Here is a 20,084-nt window from a genome sequence, read left to right as displayed (position 1 = left end):
AGGTGGTTCTGGTGAGCCTTCAGGAACACTGCAGCATTTGCTGATCTAATGCAGATAAAATGCGGATCTACGCTGGCCAGCTCTGCAGAGGGAGGCTGTACAGAGACAGCAATCAGCTCTGCACAGCCCAATCCACTAGCAGCTCCAACACTTCCCCCTCCCCCCCTCCAAGACCTTGCTCTTTCTCCCTCTTTCACTGTCTCCCTCACCTCTCATTATCGATACCCCCTCTCTTTGACCACGTCTTTCACACTTACTCTGTCTCTCTTCCTCACTCACGTTCTATTTCTCCCTCTGGCCCTTACTCACTCCATTCTCCCTTTCCACCTCTCCCTACCGCTCCACTTGCTCATTCTATCTTCCTCACACCATCTGTCTCTCTCCTCTCACCATCTTCTTCCACCTTCTCTCTCCTTTCTATCTTCCTCTCTGGCCTCATTCATTCTCTCTCTCTCATTCAGTTTTTTACCCTCTCCTTCCACTTTGCACATTTTCAAGGTCTGCTACAGTTTGCTACCCTTCCACACATTAACTTCATCATATTCAGGTTTATGATAGCCTTGTGAATTAAACAAAGGGAAAGCTCACAGCTCAGCTGATATTCAACATCCATGGAAATGGGCTTAACCTTTTCAGATTTAAGATTTATACAGTGGTGAGTGTCAACTTGCCAAGTATTTTATAGATCTGCAGTATAATCAATCCTTGCTTCTTGACAATGTGCCTGTCTGCAAGACTGTGTACGTGTGTGAGTGAGTGAGTGACTGTATGTCTGGTCATATCCAGATAACACACAAAAATCCAGGATGCCTTCAACACTTGATCCCAAGTTAAAGAAATACCAGTCAAAGTTTAGAAAGTCAGTTTTGGTATATTTTTATTTGCAAACCGCTGCTAAGATTTAATTATTACTGAACTAGTGCAGTAATCTTCAATGAAAGCTATGCACTTGTCACTTTATTTAACTATCCAACTCTATTTAAAGCTATTGACAACATATAGCAGTATTCTGCTTTGGTGTTGGTTTTTTCCATTTTAAAGTTTTCCCGGAACATTGTGATTCGTGTGAATGAATGTTTAATTTGTTGTCACTTGCATTTTACAGTAAAAAAACACAGCAAAATACAGTGAAAAGCTTCAACAGTTGCCATAGTCCAGCGCCCACTTGTCATCTACCTGCCCAAGCAGGAAGAGTAGGCTCAGGTCTCAGTGCAACTCCCCAGGTGGGCAATAGGTCAGTGAGAGCAACTTGGAGTCACAGGCTGCTTCTGTGATATCCCCTCCCAGAATGTGGGGAGACAGGCTCTGAGGCAGCCTGGTTCCTGCCCCATTGCTCAACATTGCCATTTGCCCAAGTTTGGGAACTTACTGTTTGGGAAGGTGTGATCCCAGCTGCATCCTGCCATTTGAGGTACCTCTGAAATGGATCTGCCACCTTTGAGGGGGAGAGCTAGTGCATTGGAGACAGGCTTTGTGGATTGGAAGACAAACTGGAAAATTTGAGCATTCACCCTTGTGGCCACCTCTGTGTGTGCTACCCTCGCTTCTGTGTTTTTGTACAGAACATGAAGCAGAACTTTATTTTGATGGGGGGCAGGGATTGAGATGGTAACCAGGGAGGACTGTTCTCCCCCTGCACCCATCAAATATTTTTAAATTGTTGGTCATTAACCTTTTGCCAAAACAGAACTTTAATACTCTTGACTAGTTAGATGAGTCACACTAATGTTGTAGATAAATAAAACGTTTTTTTCTATCTGCATGCAATTATTTTCAGAGCCTGTTTTAAAACAGAGCTGTTGGGATGATCACAATATCAGTCTATAGATGCTTATCTATCCTGGCTGAGATGCTGCCTCACTGCTTTTCTCTCTTTCATTTTTAGAGATTCTACTGTCAGAAAAATCTGCTTCATATGTCTACAGGGATTCAGAATTAACACGACATTTGGACAATTTTGACTGAGAAGGAAGTCTGCAGCTATGAATTACTCTACTGGATCTGCAGGTACTTTATGTTCAAACCCATTAACATTCTACTGCAAAAAAATGACTATTTATCTGACTCTGACGTAAGCATTATATTCTGAATATTTATATCAATACTTTGCAGTGTTTCAAAGAAAATGAAGTCATCTCTGCAAGGACCAATTCCTTTTTATATAAAATTCGCTAGAATCCTTGGGAGTAAATCTTGATTTTTCAGTTTAAGCTGACCTAATGATATCCCTTGATGTTAGGAGCATATTGTTTGGGACTGTAGTGGAGCAGTCGGAAAGCCAAGCTCTCTGTTGTGTCGGACTGAATATTGCCAGCTTCAGTTTGCCAAGGTCATTGAGAACAGAGACAAGTCAGGTTGTGCAGTGAACCATTTTGAAATTTAAAACAAAAGGAAGCCTCCATATATTAACTGTTGATAGAACAAAAAGGCTGATTCAGATTTACCTTACCCAAGTTCGAATCACTAAAATTCAAACCTGTGCTAACCTTTAAATAACTTGAGGCCATACACACAGAGGGGAGCCTCATTGCTTGGGTTGTTTGTGAGGCTATATGCTTTTTGTTGCTATGTTTTAATGGAACACTGAAGGTCGTGCCTGTTGGGGTCATCCGAATACTATTGTCTGGTGTTGTACCTGTGCCTCACACTGTCCTGCAATGTCAGCTCGTTTTAATTGCTTAGCACAGATTTCTTTAATAATATCTTCCAAAACAGTGACCACTACTGCCTAAAAGGACAAGGGCAGTGGGTGCCTGGGAATGCCACCTTTCCCTTTATATTCCTCCTCAAGTCACACATCAGCTGAAATATAAACACATGTAGTCAAAATCCTGGCATTCCATACCTAGCAGCACCGTGGGAATGCCTTATGGTCTTATAGGAATTAAGGTATATGGGGAGAGTGCGGGTAAGTGGCATTGAAATTAGCCATGATTGAATGGCGGAGTGGATTTGATGGGCCGAATGGCCTTACTTCCATTACTATGTCTTATGGTCTTATGCTTAAATTGCAGAGAATGTAGTGATTAAAGAAGGCAGTCCACCACCGCCATCTCCAGTGCACGGAGGGATGGGCAATAAATGGTGGCCTTGCCAGTGACACCCACATCCCCTGTACAAATAAATAAAAGATTAGTTTGGAATGAAGCGGGTGTGTTGTTCAGGATGTGCGGCGAACCAACATTTCTTAAAGGGTTACTGCTCACAATTAAAGCAGGGCTACACATTGTTGAATGTGAAACTCACAAGGACTATGCCAGAAATTTGTGAGTGTACAGTAAATAGCAGGATAGGACTGGCAAGCTGGGTCTCCTTTGTCTTGAAAAGAGAAGGCTGAGCAATCGAGGTATTCAAAACGTTGGAATGTTTTGTTTGAATGGATGCACTTAGAATGTTTCCTCCTGTGGGAAAGAATATAACAAGAAGTCATTAATATCAGATAGCCACCAAGAAATCCAACAGAGAATTTAGGATAAACTTCTTCAATTAAAGAGAACTCACCAAGGCTCCTTAGACAGCACCTTCCAAACCCAAGACCTCCACCATCTAGAAGGACAAGGACAGCAGATACATGGGAACACCACCCCCTGCAAGATCCCCTCTCAGCCACTCATTATCCTGACTTAGAAATATACTGCCTTTCTTTCAGTGTTGCTGGGTCAAAATCTTAGACTCCCTCCCCAATGGCTTTGTGGCTGTATCTATAACAGAAAGATTGCAGCAGTTCAAGAAGGCAGCTCATCATCACTTTCCCAATGGCAATTAAGAGTTGACAATCAATACTGGGCCAGCCAGTGATGTCAACAACCCATTACTGAATTAACGTAAAAGTGATGCTTCCATAATGATTGGTTTCTTGGTTGAGGCTAGACTCTGTCACAGCTTCTCTGTGACAAGGCACAAGACCATCAACACCCTCTTTCACCACCTCCCACCACCTCAACCCCCCCTCGCCCCCCACCTCAGCCTACAACATAACCCCATTAGAAGCACCAACCACATTGACTGCTAAGAGCCATCGCCCTGCACACTGCTGCTCTGTCAGTGGGGGCAATAAACTTCTCACTTCAGAAAATCCATCAATTTGGTTCCATGTCTTGCTCCCTCACTGTCTCCTACCTACCTCTCTCAATGGGAGTGTTAAGGTTCCAGAGCAGTGAAGCCTCTGACTGATCCTGCAGTGTCACGAGCCTGTCTGATATCCTTAACCCAAAAGCAAACTAGGAGATTTCTGAGCCAGTCTCAAAGTTGGCAAATTGGCAAATTGGCAAAGACTTCCAATTGGCCGTTATGACTGAAAGCCCAGGAGTACACCCAATCTGTTATTTCTAATCAATTTGTTTGAATGCTTCTACTTGCAAACTAATTAATATAATCTTCCTATGTTCAACGAATCTGTAAATAATTAGCAGTAAGCAAAGAACTGAAAGGAAGCTAACTCGTAGTTAAGAAGGTCTCTAGACTGTGATGACAGGATACAGGGATATAGCACTTCTGTTCTTGTATACAGAGTCATACTGCATTGGAAACAGACCCTTCCAACGAACCATAATCCCAAACTAAACTAATCCCACCTGCCTGCACTTGGCCCATATCCCACCCACCAAATATTTCTTAAAAGAACTAAAAATGAATCAAAGTAAAAGTCTTATATCTTACTATTTGGTTCAGCTCCATTCCAGTCGATTAAGTGAACAATGCAAACATCAGCAATCTGTAGTTACATATTGTACGAATGGTCCTTGCTATCATCTCAATGGAACCAAAAATTCATAGCAATTTCTATTCATGTGGAATGGTCCCATCAAAAACATGGAATATTCTTTGTAAATGGTAGCATTACATAATTTAAAACTTACGGGATACTTGAGGTAGAAGGTTGTGTTGCTTCTTACACTCAACCAATATTTCATAGCTGCTGTACCTGTCAAAGATGTCGGGGAAATAAAGAATGGCTGCAGGGCGAGCAGTCTATGTTGTCCTAACTTCAAACAGCAATTTCTCTGCTCAGGGCTGCCCTTGCCTATGACTCTGATTCATATCCTGTTCTTCCCTTGAAGACAGAAGCATGGGATGTAGATTTTGAAAAAGCCTTCAGATTGTTGCTTCATTGTGTACTAAATGGGAGTTGTAAAGGAGGGAAGCATTATCTTTTTTATGGGTGTTGGTTGTTTTCAGTGTTAATTTTGATCTGGTCATATTATTTTCAGAAATTATTTTCAGTACAATATGTGGCAAAAAGCACACAGGGAGAAAAAGACCACCAGGAGTGTTATTGAATCAGCAATAGCAGAATCTGCTGACAACAGGAATCAGTAAATGAACTAAGAATTTAGAACATACTTGTTGTAATCTTAAAGATGATAAATAAGAGCGGGAATAAGCCATATCATACCTTGAATCTGCTCCACTATTCAAAAAGGTAAAAGCTGATTGTCTACCTCAACTTCACTTCCTTGTCCTTGAGAAATTTTTATTGATTCATAGGATGTGGGCATCCCTGGCTGTGACAGCAACTATCACTTCTTCCTAATAGCCGTGGAAAAGGTGGTGGTTAGCTGCCTTCTTGAACTGCTGCACCCATTTGGTGGTAGACCCAGCATACCATTAGGGAGGGAATTCCAGGATTTTTATCCAATGACACTGAAGGATCTGCAATATATTGGGAGGTGATGACCTAGTGGTATTATTGCTGGACGATTAATCCAGAGACCCAGGGAATGTTACGAGGACTCAAGTTCAAGTCCTGCTGTGGCAGATGATGGAATTTGCATTCAATAAAAATCTGGAATTAAGAGTCTCATGATGAAAATGAATCCATTGTCAATTGTTGGAAAAACACATCTGCCATCTTTACCTGGTCTGTCCTACATGTGACTCCAGACCCACAGCAACGTGGTTGACTCTCAACTGCCCTCTGGGCAATTAGGGATTGGCAATTAATGTTGACACAGCCTCATGAATAATAAAATAAAAAAATGTCCAAGTCAAGATGGTGAGTAGCTTGGAAGGGAACTTGCAGGTGGTGATGTTCCCAAGTACCTGCTGCCCTTGTCCTTTCAGATGGAAGTGGTCGTGGGTTTGGAAGGTGCTGTTTAAAGTCCCTTGGTGAATTCTGCAATCAGTCTTGTAGATAATATACACTGTTGCAACTGAGTCTTGATGGTGGGGGCGCGTGGATGTTTCTGGATGTGATGCCAATCAAGTGGGCTTCTTTGTCGTGGATAATGTCAAAATACTTGAGTGTAGTTGAAGCTGCACTCATCCAGGCAAGTGGGGAGCATTCTATCACACTCTTCACTTGTGCCTTGTCGATAATGGATAGGCTTTGGAAAGTCAAAAGTTGAGTTACTCACTGCAATATCCCTAGCCTCTGACCTGCTCTTATAGCTGCTATAGTTCTATGACCAGTCAAGTTCAGTTTCTAGACAATAGTAAGCCCCAGGATATCAATAGTGGGAGATTCAGGAAAAGGTAACGCCATTGAGTGTCAAAGGACAGTGCTTGATTTCTCTATTTTTCAAAATGTTATTGTCTGGCACTTGTGCAGTGTGAATGTTATTTGTCACTTGCTAGCCCATACCTAGATATTGTCCAGGTCTTGCTGCATTTGGACAAAGACTACCTTAGTATCTGAGGAGTCACAAATGGTGCTCAATATTGTGCAATCAGCAGTGAACATCCCTACCCTATGAAGCAGCTAAAGATGGCTGGGCCTTGGACACTACACTGAGGAACTCCTGGAGAGATGTTCTCGAGCTGAGACGACTGATCTCCAACAACTACAACTATCTTAGTTTCTGCCAAATATTGCTCCAATTAACAGGAAGATTTCCCCCCAATTCCTCCCCATTCTCCCTAGTTTTTCTCGGGCCCCTTGAGGCCACACTTGGTCAAATGCAGCTATGATGTCAAGGACTGTCACTCTCACCTCACCTCTGGAATTCAGCCCTTGTCCATTTTTGAACCAAGGCTGTAATGAGGCCAGGAGCTGAGTAGCCCTCGCAGAGCTCATGACTGGGTGTCACTAAGCAGGTTATTACTGAGATGTGGCGAAAGTGAAGACTGCAGATGCTGGAGATTAGAGATGAAAAGTGTGGTGCTGGGAAAGCACAGCAGGTCAGGCAGCATCTGAAGAGCAGGAGAATTGACGTATCTGGCATAAGCCCTTCAGCATTACTGAAGTGTGCAACTTGACAGCACTGTTTGTGACACTTTTGTTCTTTGTTCTTGTCCTTTGTTCTTTCATCACTTTACTGATGATTGGAAATAGGCTGATGGGGCATTACTTGGCTGGGTCAGATTTGACCTGCATTTTGTGTATAGAATATCTCTGGGAAACTTTCTACATTGTTGGCTAGATGTTAGTAGCTGTACTGAAACAGCTAATTGTGGAGCACATGCCTTCTGTCTTATGTCTCAAATGTTGACAAGACTCATAGGCTTTACAGATCCAGTGCCTTCAGCAATTTATTGATGTCATGTGAGGTGAATTGGCATCTGTAATGCTGTGGACACCTTCAGGTGGCCAAGATGGATCATCAACTCGGCACCTTCAATGGAAGATTGTTGCAAATGCTTCAGCCTTAGCGTTTGCATTGAGGTGCTGGGCTCTCCATCATTGAGGATGGGAATGCTTGTGGAGCCTCCTGCTCCAGGTACTTTATTGACTGAAAGTGGCAGAATTGCAGAGTTTCACACTGACCTGGTTGCCGAACTGCTTAGCTGATGTGTAGATTGATCAGGATGACCTCTCATTATTAGGGAGGCCTTGTGCTGCTTCTGGCGGGACATCCTGCACTCTTTGTTGAATCAGAGTGGTCCTCTGCCTTGATGGTAATGGTTGAGTGGGGGATAAGCTGGGCCATGAGGTTGCAGATTGCGCTGGAGTACAATTCTGCTTATGGCCTACAGTACCTCATGGATATCCAGTGTTGGGGAGTTAGATCCATTTGAGGTCTATCCCAGTTAATGCCATACAAATACAATGGTAGATATCCTCAATGTGAAGATGTCCAGTCATCTCCACAAGGGCAACGTAGTGGTGACTCCTTCTGGTACTATGATGGACAGGTGCATCTATGGCCAGCAGATGAGTGAGGATAAAGTCAAATATGTTTTTCCCTGTTGCTTGTTCCCTGTGACGTATATAAGGCATGATTCCATGAGTGTGACTATATCAGGCTTTGCTTGATTAGTCAGTGAGACAGCTCTCCTAGTTTTGTCATTAGACACCCATTGGTAAGCAGGACTATGCAGCAGTAACAGATCTATTAATGCTGATAAAATACATATTTTGTGGAAGCATTCCATCTTGTTCTCATCAGGACGAGTCACACAAGATGTGAATTTAAAGGGAGAACCTACATTTATACTGTATAACAACAATATGCTGTTTAGTTGGCTCGTGGATTCTCAGTTTGCTGGATAATCCTGAGTGTGGGCAGAATTATTCTGACCCTCAATTTCATATTGTGAGTCATGTTCGCAGTGTATGTATTAATACACGGAGCCTTGTTTTATTGAGACAAGGGAAAAAAAAGACATGTATACGCACTGCACCTGTTTCAACTCAACAAAATAGGTAACAGCCACATGCCCTGACCAATCAGCGTCAGCTAACCTTGTTAATAATTTAAAGAAAGCTTGGCAGTTAACTGCCAATCATCATTAACTGGTGCATTCTCCATGGCAGCACCTCTATCAATCAGAGTCCACAAACATTTTTAAAAAAATGTTGTTTTGGGGCCGTCAGCAAAGAACTGGCATATAACACAGATTTCCGGCCACGAATTTCCATAAACAGTTTGAGGTGTCAAACTCTGTTTACCTACACAAATTGCAAGAGCTGACAGCAATCCCTTTGTAGTATCTTGCCAAAATTTGGACATTTATTTCATTGAAAGAAGCAATCTAATGAAAAACCTATTACTTTGAATTATGCACTTATTGGCAACTGTACCACACTCTCAGGTCACTGCTAGTATTCAACAAAAAAAAAAGTTTTACTCTGCCCCTTCAATTTTCCACCTTCCTCTCCTCTCCTGAATGTATTGAATCATTGTGAGTACAACTCATGGGTACAGTTGTCTTCTAGAACTACATTCTACAAGTACATAGACCCACCTGCTTCACTAATCCCTCTCTCAATCCATCCACTGACTTTACTTTGTCCAATCTTCAGTTCTGTATGAGAAAATATTTTCTCCAATTAGGTGAAGCATTGGACCCCTGACAAACCCTGTTCCCTTATCACTGATTACAACGTTTCCTTGGCAACCGCATAATCCAGATTGTTCATGGACTTGGCATCCTATTTAACATTGAATTGAGCTTCTGACCACATGCACTTCCATCACGAAACCCCTTCTGACTGAACTCCAGTATCTGCCCTTCATCTAGGTTGTGCACATGAAGAACGCAAAGGAAATGTGAGCTTAGCTACAGGCCTCCCAGGAATGCAGAGATCTGGGATGTTCTGACTCCTTGATTTGATTTATTATTTTTGTCACATGATACAGTGAAAAGTACTGATTTGTTTGTTGACCAGACAAATCATACTTTACATAAGTACATCAGGGCAATAGAACAGAATGCAGAATACAGTATTGCAGCCACAGAGAAGGTGCAGATAATGATCAACTTTAATATGTGAGAGGTCCATTCATAGGTCTCCTAACAGAAAGGAAGAAGCTGTTCTTAAATCTGTCGGCATATGGTGTCAAACATTTGCATCTTATGCCTGATGGAAGAAGTTGGAAGAGTGTATAACCAGTGTGGGAGATGCCATTGATTATGCTGCTGCTTCCCGGCAGTAACGTGAGTGTAAATTGAGTCAGTGGATGGAAGGCTTGATAGACAGGGCTTTTTTCACAACACTCTGTTAATTTCTTGCAGTCTCGGGTGGAGCAGTTGCCAGACCAAGCTGTGATGCACCAGATGTGATGCTTTCTATGGTACATGTTTAAGAATTGATGAGTGATTGTGGACATGCTGAATTTCTTTAGCCTTCGTTGTGCTTTCTTGACCGTAGCATTGATGTGGATGGATCATCACTCCTAGAAACTTGAAGCTCTTGGCCATCTCCACCTCAATACCATTAGAGAGGGGGATGGTCGTCCAATGCGCTTCCTGAAGTCAATGACCAGCTCTTTCATTTTGCTGACATTGAGGGAGAGATTGTTGTCATTACATCATTTGTTGATCTCTTACATCATAAGCTGTCTATCTCTTTCCCGTCTCGTTATTATTTGAGATCCAACCCACTGCAGTGGTAAACTTGTAAATGGAGTTAGAGTTGGACCACACAGTCATGAGTGTGTAAGGAGTATAGTAAGGGACTGAGCACGTGGCCTTGTAGGGCACCAGTGTTGAGGATTGTTGTGGAGGATGTGTTGTTGCTTTTCCTTATTGATTGCAGTCAGTGGGTCAGGAAGTCGAGGATCCACTTGTGGTTGTAGGAGGGGGGGGGGGGGGGGGGGGGCGGGGTGGGGGGGGGAGCAAAGTTCTCGATCTCGGAGTTTGGAGATGAGTTTGGTTGGAATTATGGTGGAGAAGGCAGAGCTAGAGTTCAAAGTTTGTGAGAAGATTTGCAGCTCGGGTGCTCGTTGTTGTGGTTCTGTTCGCCGAGCTGGGAATTTGTCTTGCAAACGTTTCGTCCCCTGTCTAGGTGACATTCTCAGTGCTTGGGAGCCTCCTGTGAAGCGCTTCTGTGCTGTTTCCTCCAGCATTTATAGTGGCCTGTCTCTGCCGCTTCCGGTTGTCAGTTCGAGCTGTCCGCTGTAGTGGCCGGTATATTGGGTCCAGGTCGATGTGTTTGTTGATAGAGTCTGTGGATGAGTGCCATGCCTCTAGGAATTCCCTGGCTGTTCTCTGTTTGGCTTGCCAGACAGAGCTAGAGTCAATAACTAGAAGTCTGACATAGGTGTAGGGGCAAGGAGATGCCATGGACCTATTGCAACAGTAGACAAATTGTAGTGGATCAAGCCAACCTGGGAGGCTGGAGTTGATGTGTGCCATTACTAACCTCTCAAAGCATTGCTAATGCAGCATTGAACACTGAGAGTCCTGATCATGGTTCAGCAAAGATATCAACTTACTGTCATGTTCATTCCTGAGGTGAACATTGATAATAATGCAGGAATTGTCCTATTTCCTATCAGCCATCATGAGACAGATGCTTTAAGCACTGTACATTCTACAGAATAGTAAAATAATGTGACAATAATTTAAAAGAATACATCTTTTTGATTAAAAGATGAAAAAATGCTGGAAACACTTAATAAGTCAGTGTTAACTCTTTCCAGCATTTCATGTTTGTATTCCTGATTCCCTGCTGCCTAGTATTTTGTTTTTATTCTCTTTTTAAATATATTCCATGTAATTTCCAAAATTTGCTTTAAGAAAATGCAGCCGGTACAATTTTCTTCAAAGATTAAATTCACTTTGCAAAGTCCACATGTAGCTAATGCCGATTAGCTTATACTTAGAAACTGATTGGAATGTCCAGCCAGCATCATCTGTCTGAATAGTTTACACATCTTCATTCTGCAAATAGATTGTATCAAATGGAAGAGATGCTCTCCGCATTCTGAAGACTATCCATTTCTGGCTCTTGTAGTGTTGTAAGTGTCCCTAGTGTCTAAAAGATACATGGGAGATGGCATCAAATAGCAATTCAGTACAATTGTGTATCTTAGTTAATTGTGTGTCATGTCAACAAGATAAAATGGCATCAGATTTTTTTGCTATTGAGTTTTACTCTATCTTTTACTGTTCTGCGGAATTGCTTGTCTCTTAGAACTTCCCGATAGTCACTTCTAGCGAGAACTCCGCATGTTACTCTCAGTGGAGAGTATTACAGATGCTGAACCTGAATTATTAATTTTAGAATGCTTCTTTTTTTGGCCCTTTACAAATGTTCTGTTGACAAAGTAATAATTGCCTGTGACTGTCAGATCCTGATAATGCAAAGCTGTTGATGAAATAAGACAACACCAATAATTTAAATTAATTATTAACAGAGCAAATTCAAAATTTAACAATACATTGTTTAAATTAATAGATCCTTTGACTTGAGTAACAGAATTAAGAGCTGATTGTGTTTTTTGACTTAATTTCTTAGTAAAAGTGTAATCTAATGTTTTATGATTAGCTTCTTTTTACTTTCATGTATCAATCAACCTTTCCAATTGTTTCAGAACATTTGCACCCGATATTGATAATTCATTGAATATTAACTATTCTGAATGTTTTGTATAGATTGATCTGAGTCCATAGGATATGTTATGGACCAGGCCAGACCCCTCAAAATATTTCAAGGAAGTAGCCCAGACCCTAACTTTGCTAGTTGTTTTAAGCAGGTGTATAGTGGATAATCCAGGAGAGATGCAGCTGGTCCACCACTTAGTTTTAAGCAAAACAGAACATATTTACAAGGTTACCAAATGAAACACAAACAAAAGAGAGCAGAATGCCAAATAACTTAACCTTTCTGAAAACCTAACAGATTAAGCCAACTGAATGATGCTGTTCCCAATACTTGCAACACCCCTTGGCACAAAAGGTAAAATCAAACCCAGAGTCTTACAGGAGAGATGTCAGACAGAGAGGACCAGCCTGGACTTGCTTACTTGGGTCCAGCAGCTTTTCAACTGTACTGTGCTAAAACCAAACCAAACCAGAGAAAAGTTGAGCTGAGAGAACTGGCCACTCCCATTTCCTTGTACAAGCAGATTTATTTAAAACTTAAATACTTTTGTCTGAGGCAGTATCTGTTAGCTATAATCAAATTGGCCCTAAATCCCTTCAACTTAGACTTTTCAGAGTCTGTGTCTTTTATAGCATCTCTGAAAAAAATCAGGGAGGAAGTAACCTTGTTAAGGGAGCAGCTTTGTCACAGAGGTAATAGCATGTGTGGTGAGATCACACCAGTCAGTATCCCTCATGATGAGTGATCTCATCAGTAGTGTATCTCACTAGCAGCGATCACACCCTCAGTGACTCTCACAGTGAGAGATCACATCACTCAGTGTCCCTCGTGATGAGTGATCTCACCAGGTAGTGTCCCTCATTATCAGCAATCACACCAGTCAGTGGGTCTCACAGTGAGAGATCACACCACTCAGTGTCCCCTCGTGATGAGGGGTCTCACCAGTTAGTGTCCCTCGTGATGAGTGATCTCACCAGGTAGTGTCCCTCATTATCAGCAATCACACCAGTCAGTGGGTCTCACAATGAGAGATCACACCACTCAGTGTCCCTCGTGATGAGTGATCTCACCAGGTAGTGTCCCTCATTATCAGCAATCACACCAGTCAGTGGGTCTCACAGTGAGAGATCACACCACTCAGTGTCCCCTCGTGATGAGGGGTCTCACCAGTTATGATGAGAAATCTCAGCAATCAGTTTCCCTCACAGTAAGAATTCTAAGCAGTCAGTGTCCCTCACAATGAGAGATTACACTCCTCAGAATTCCTGACAAAGACAGATCTCACCAGTCAGTGTTCCTCACTGTGTCAGATCACAACACAATGGCGCAAATCATATCCAACTTCAGAATCTTTCACGAGAGGAAACAGAAAACACTGGGAATAGTCAGCAGGCTTGACAGTATTGATGATTTAGTTCTGCTGAAGCATTGTAGACCTGAAACCTAACTGCCTATCACTCTCCACAGATGCTGCTGAATGTTTCCCTCATTTTCTCCTTCTCTCTCCTTTCCCAGCATCCCCCATTGTCTTCCTCCTTAGGATCTTTCAACTTGGCTGTAGACAGACTTTCACAGGCAGCCTCAGAAATAACCTTTGTTTCTGCCAAACCTTCCAAATTCACATTCCCTTAACCAATTGATTGTGTTTTGTAGAAAGGGAATCTTTTGCTCAGTTATAAGACAAACAGATGAGAGACGGTTGAGAAGCATTGTTAGAATTTTGTGCACACAGTCAGGTTCAATAAATTTGGTTATCTATGAGAAGGAAGGTCATTTGGAGGTGGATGTTAGACTCCAGTAATCCTGTCTGTTTTATTCAGTTTTGCACAGGGAGGCTCAGTGGGATTCTGCTTGAATTTTGTGATGACATTTTCTCATCAATTTGACCTTAATGTCACAACCAATTTTTTTTATGGCCTCTCCAAAGGTATAGTGGGTTACAGTGCAAAATTTAACCTTTTTTTAGGTTAAAATATAGATAATTGGTTCAAAAACTAAGGCAAAACATGTTGCTGGAAAATAAAAATCTGAGCAGAAAAGGGATGAGGGAAAGTCTTACCTGTAAGTCCTTAAAAATTGTTATACAACTCAACCAGGTCTTCATAAAAGCCAACTAAACACTCAGGTGGAGTTCAGAACTAGAGGGCATAGGTTTAGGGTGAGAGGGGCTAAGAGGAAACTTATTCACTCAGAGGGTGGTGCGTGTATGGAATGAGCTGCCAGAGGAAGTGGTGGAGGCTGGTACAATTACAACATTTAAAAGGTATCTATATGGGTATATGAATAGGAAGCGTTTAGAGGGATATGGGCAAATGGGGCTAGCTTAGGTTAGAATATCTGGTCGGCATGGACGAGTAGGACTGAAGGGTTTGTTTCCGTGCTGTACATCTCCATGACTCTATGACTCTATATACAGCTGAAGAGTGGAGAAGGTGTGGTAACCCTGCATCAAATCTTGATTATAGCACCCTTTCAGTCCTGTGTCCAGTTCTTGTTACTATAATAGCTAAAAATTATGAGACACTGGGAAGGGTGCAAAGCAGATTAGTAAGGAAGCGAACAGAACTGCCAGATTAAACCCATCAGAGAAGGATGAACAAGTTGGGACTTCACTTCTTCCTCCTGGCAAGACAAGGAGGCTAAGGGGTTCCCAATAGATTACCTTTAGAATTGTGGAAGGTGTTGATAGAGTTGTGAGAACATGTTTACATGTGTGGGAAAGAAACAAACAAGGGGCCATCAATATTAAATGATCATCACAGAATCAGAAACTGGAATTCAAAAACTTTTTTAGTCAGAGAGCATTGGCAATGTGAGACTTGCTGGCACTATTTGAGGTAAAGCCTGCAATTTTATTTTTTACTTTTGGTCAGTGGACCAAAAACATGAAATTATTGCTTTAAATGAAGGAGGTTGTGCAATGAGCTGGCTAAAAACAAAACATGATTACTGGAGCGCATTGTGAGTTTTATAGAATGTTATATTTTGTGGTGAATCTGTAGAGTTGTTTAGTACAGAGGCTGGAGAGGCTGGGTTGTAAAGTCTATTCAAAGTTGAGAAAGAGAGATTTTTAATCAGTAAGGGTTATGGGGAAAAGGCAGGAAAGTGGAGTTGAGGAGTATGTTGTCAGTCATGATCGTATTCAATAGGCTGAATGGCCACTTGCGATCCTATATCTATGGCCTTATGGAAATGAGTACCTGTCCATCAAACTTGCTCTACCAGACCATGAGAAGTGGACAGTGATTAAACACTGCTGCCCTCTGCCTCACTCCCTCCAGCCTCGTTCAGGCCATCTTCTGCATCCTACCCACCTCTTTTGTAAGGGGTAGAAAGGAGGCTATTTACTCTGAGGATAATTACAGAATTTGCTGTATGTTAACGGAAAGCAATACTTATAAAGTATACACTTCCTCACAGTAATACATCTGACTGCATTCAATTGCATGTTGTTTCCTTCTCCTGTGATCTCTGACATTATTCTAATGGGCGATGTGACTCTGAACCTTCCAGACGCTAACTCTTTTGGACCCTTACACAACAAGAAAATATACCTGATCTCCCAAAGAAAGCAAAACTCGAGAGAGAGAAAAACATATTGTGGAAAATTCCTCTGAGAATACTGTTAGTAACTGAACACCATGAATGGAACTTCTGAGATACTTTGATTGCAAAGCACAAAGATTAAATGTACCATTATTAGTAAGAGGATTTCTCATCCATCCTGCCTTTCCTGTTTTGGGTTAATTGTTGCTTTGCTACATTCTTTTGATTAATTCATGGTAAAAAATGGATCTCAGCTTTAATTTTCTCTGAAGTTTGAGGATCACTGTAACGGTTTTACAATGAGTGCAAGTTCTTCTACAGTATTGCAGCAGGCAATGTAAATCTATCTGCAGCCTTTGCTACTGTTTTGCAGAATCAACCATTCATCTCCTGGGAGCCTTCTTTTTGCTGCAGTTACCAGTGAAGGGGTTTTTTTTCTCCACTAATCCCTGCACCAGTGATGGAAGGTTTTTCAAAACTATCTCAACATTAGCTTTTTGCAAAGCCTTTAGTATAGTAAAAGCTGATGGTGTTTCTCTGCAGTGATTATGAAACACAATTTGGATATCGAGTGACAAGAAAGAGATAATAGGAGAGGTGACTGAATCATAGAAATCCCAGTGTGGCAGCAGGCCATTTGGCCCATCGAGTACACACTGACCCTCTGAAGCGCATCCCACCCATGGCTGATGCACCTAGCCTGCACATCCCTGGACACTACGGGCAATTTAGCATGGTGATTCCACTTCACCTGCATACCTTTGAACTGTGGGAGGAAACTGGAGCACCCGGTGGAAACCCATGCAGATATAAGGAGATAGCGCAAACTCCACACAGATAGTCCTGACTATTTCAATGCTGTCACAATGCTGTCTATTTTACACAGAGGATACAACACTAAAACCAGGGAGTTCAACTATCCCAGGCTAGTGTTCGCAGTCTTTGGGTCTCCTCTCTTTTCTCCTCATCTAACTCTCAACCCTCTATTCCTTTCTCACTCATGCATTTATTTAGCCTCCTCTGAAATACATCTATTTGATGCCAGCAATTGCCTGTGGTAGTGCGCTTCAGCTTGTTATCATTCTCTGCATAAAGAAATAGTATTTCAATTCAAAACGCTGACACGATTCTAATTTGACGATGCCAGAAACAGATTTCGAACAATGCCTAGTCTGTATACTGTCTTTAGCATTACTGCTGTACAGAATGCTTCCAATTACACTATTCATTAGGCTTGGATCAGTGACAGATTGAACTTTGGAAAAAATTAATTGGCTGTAGTTCCCTTCCTTACCTGAAATAGCCCACAGGGCTTTACAAACTGGTAAAGCTGCCAACAGACGGAATACTCCAAGGAAAATCAATGTTGGAGGCTATAATTTAACTCCTCACTTTGCTGCAGTTGTGCAGACCTGCTCTTGGACGAAAGAATGAACAATAAACTCAAGTTCCTCCCCTTGACCTCACTCACTCAATCAGTATGGTTAATGACGTACATCAAAATGACCTGGATTCTGACTCACACCAAGTCCTGTTCATCCATTTCCCCCCCTTGTGCCCACTGACCGATACTGGCTCCTGGTCCTGCCACAGCTCAAGTTTAAGGTTCTTATCCTAGTTTACAAATCCATGCATCCCTCCCAATATTCTCCAAGCCTAGAGGATCTTTGGTGTGGCTCCATTTATGTCCACTTGACCAGTTGTAATTTTGATTGTTCCATGATTAACGTACCTTCAGCCCTGCTTTTCCTCTCTAAGCTGGGGAAGGAAATTTGCCATCCTTACCTGGTCTGGTCTATAATTGACTCTAGACTGACAACAAATGCTTAACTGAAATGGCCTGACAAGCCATGCAGTTCAAGGGCTATTAGGAATTGATGTCAAGTGCTAGCAATGCCCACAACTTGTAAATGAATTAAAGAAAGAATCAATATCCTGGGAATGACATTCACTGCAGTCATGTCAAAGAACCATACAGCACAGAAACTGACCTTTCAGTCCAACTTGTCTGCGCTGACCAGATACCCCAATCTGACCTAGCTCCCCCTGGATCTCATGTAATCTGACCTTCCTAACCAGTTCACCACATTCAACCTTGTTGAACGTTCTTTTGAAGTCTATATAGGCAACATCTACCACTCTGCCTTCATCAATCTTCTTTGTCACCTCTTCAAAAAATTCAATCAAGCTAGCGAGACAATTTCCCACACACAAAACCATTTGACTATCCCTAACCAATCCTTGCCTTTCCAAATAGATGTTGATCCTGACCCTCAGAATCCCCTCCAACAACTTACCCAGTGGTCTATAGTTCCCTGGCTTCTCCTTACCGCATTCCTTAAATAATGGTACCATCACGGACCACCTCCAGTCTTCTGGCACCTCACTTGTCTCTGTTGGTGCTACAAATATCTCAGCAAGGGGCCCAGCAATCTCTTCCCTAGATTTCCACAAAGTTCTGGGAAATGCCTGATTGGGTCCCAAGGATTTATCACCTTTAAGACGTCCAGCACCTCCTCGTCTGTAACAGAATTGGGAATTAGAATTAGAATTAGGTTTATTGTCATGAATACTCAAGTTACAAAAGAATAGGAGTATGGTGAAAAATGCACAATGTTGCCAGCACATAGCACCATCTCAGGTACAAAGTACCTAAGTACAATTTTTAGGTACAAAAAATAGAGAAAATAAATAAAAGAATTGCATTATTCTTTTATGAACTCTTTTCAAGATATCAATATTTATTTTCCCCCAGTTCCTTAGATTCCATGTCCTTTCCACAGTAAATACTTACGCAAAATATTCATTTAGTATCTCACCCATCTCCTGTGATTCCACACATAGATGGCCACATTGATCTTTAAAGGGCCTGTTCTCTCCCTAGTTACTTTTTTGTCCTTAATTATACTTATAGGATCTCTTTGGATTCTCCTCAACTGTATTTGTCAAAGCTATCTCATGTCCCTTTTTGCCTCCTGATTTCCCTCTTAAGTATGCTCCTAATGTCCTTATACTCCTCCAGGGATTCACTCGATACCTTGAATTTCAATTTGAACCTGATATGTGAATTTGTAGCATCAGCTGCCAGTCAAGTGGAAAACCATATGAATAAGCTTCAAGAAGCAGTGGTTTGAGTCTAAAGTCTAATTTATGGAAACCTGAAGACATTGGACTATAACTTAATATATTGTTGACCTGTATCCTTCCCTCTCATGTAATTATACCGTTTCATAACCACACCTATGGTATTGACTATGCCATATGGTAAAATATCACATACTCTCCCAGCCTCTTGCCTAACGTTTCTCCTGAATTCCCGAATGGACTTATTAACCATATTTCTGGTTCTAGTTTGGATTTCCCCAGAAGTGGAAACATTTTTCAACATCTGTCTTACTGAACCTTTTTGTAAGGTTGAAACCATTTGTCAGGTCATTTCTTGGGCTGCTGTTTTGCAGAGAAAAGAGCCCCAGCCTGTTCAATCTTTCCCGATAGTTATTAGCTTAGTTTGTACTCTTCAGTGCCTCTGTATGTTTAGAGTTGACTGCAGTCAAAAGACTATATAACTTCATTCCTGCAGATACTGGACTCTGTCACTGACATTCAGACAACCCAAATCTGAATGTGCAGTACCACAAGCTAAGCAGAAGAAGCCTCTCCAGTGGGAAGATTATTATTCATCTGTCATTGAAACAGATGGTCAGGACAATGAGCTCCTTGAATTGACTGACAAGGAGCGGTTTAGAGGACAGTGAATTTAGAAACAGTGAAACAGTTACCATGAATATCCTTAAAATTGTAAACAGAGATTCAAGAAAAATATGTGCACTTCTTACCACTGTTGGTGCCAGTTGCCCAGGTTGTATTTACAAAATGCCACTATGAGGTTGTAGGACGGCTGAAGTTAGGTTCATGTTTACACGTAAGTGTCAGAATAAGGGTGGGAATATTTGCAATTGTCTCGACTTGCACAGTACAGCGCTGCTGTTTGCAAACATTGTGAGGGAGGCAAGTCCTTGTGAAACACTCCTCGTGTTCTGGGTTACAGACACCTGATCTTCCCTGAAAATAGAACGATGGATGCACGTTGATTTGTTCATTTAGTGCCTCACTTCTTCACTTTTTACTATTGCCTTCCACGCTTTAGAAATGAGGGATTACTTTAGAAGTGTAGACACAAACGATTTGTAGACCCATGTCAAAAGCCAATGTGTGCAGCAGGATCCCACAAACAGTAAACAAATGAGTATTCAGTCCATAATGGTCACTAATCTCAATTCGTCTGGTGACTTCACCCACTGTCTCCAAGCTCATAGTTCCCCAACCC

The 20,084-nt window shown here is 41.8% G+C and overlaps 1 long non-coding RNA gene across 1 annotated transcript in view; it reads left to right on the top strand.

Moving 5' to 3' along the window:
- The first annotated feature begins 208 nt into the window (after positions 1 to 208).
- LOC140484663 (uncharacterized) overlaps positions 209 to 20,084 on the top strand; it is a 39,364-nt gene continuing 19,488 nt past the window's right edge. Inside the window, exons 1-2 of the long non-coding RNA XR_011962311.1 lie at positions 209 to 655; positions 1,886 to 2,007. This is a non-coding gene — a long non-coding RNA (uncharacterized lncRNA). The remainder of the gene's footprint in view (positions 656 to 1,885; positions 2,008 to 20,084) is intronic.

The sequence above is a fragment of the Chiloscyllium punctatum genome, chromosome 13, assembly GCF_047496795.1.
Source record: "Chiloscyllium punctatum isolate Juve2018m chromosome 13, sChiPun1.3, whole genome shotgun sequence".
NCBI lineage: Eukaryota > Metazoa > Chordata > Chondrichthyes > Orectolobiformes > Hemiscylliidae > Chiloscyllium > Chiloscyllium punctatum.
This window is presented reverse-complemented; position numbering and strand designations above follow the sequence as displayed.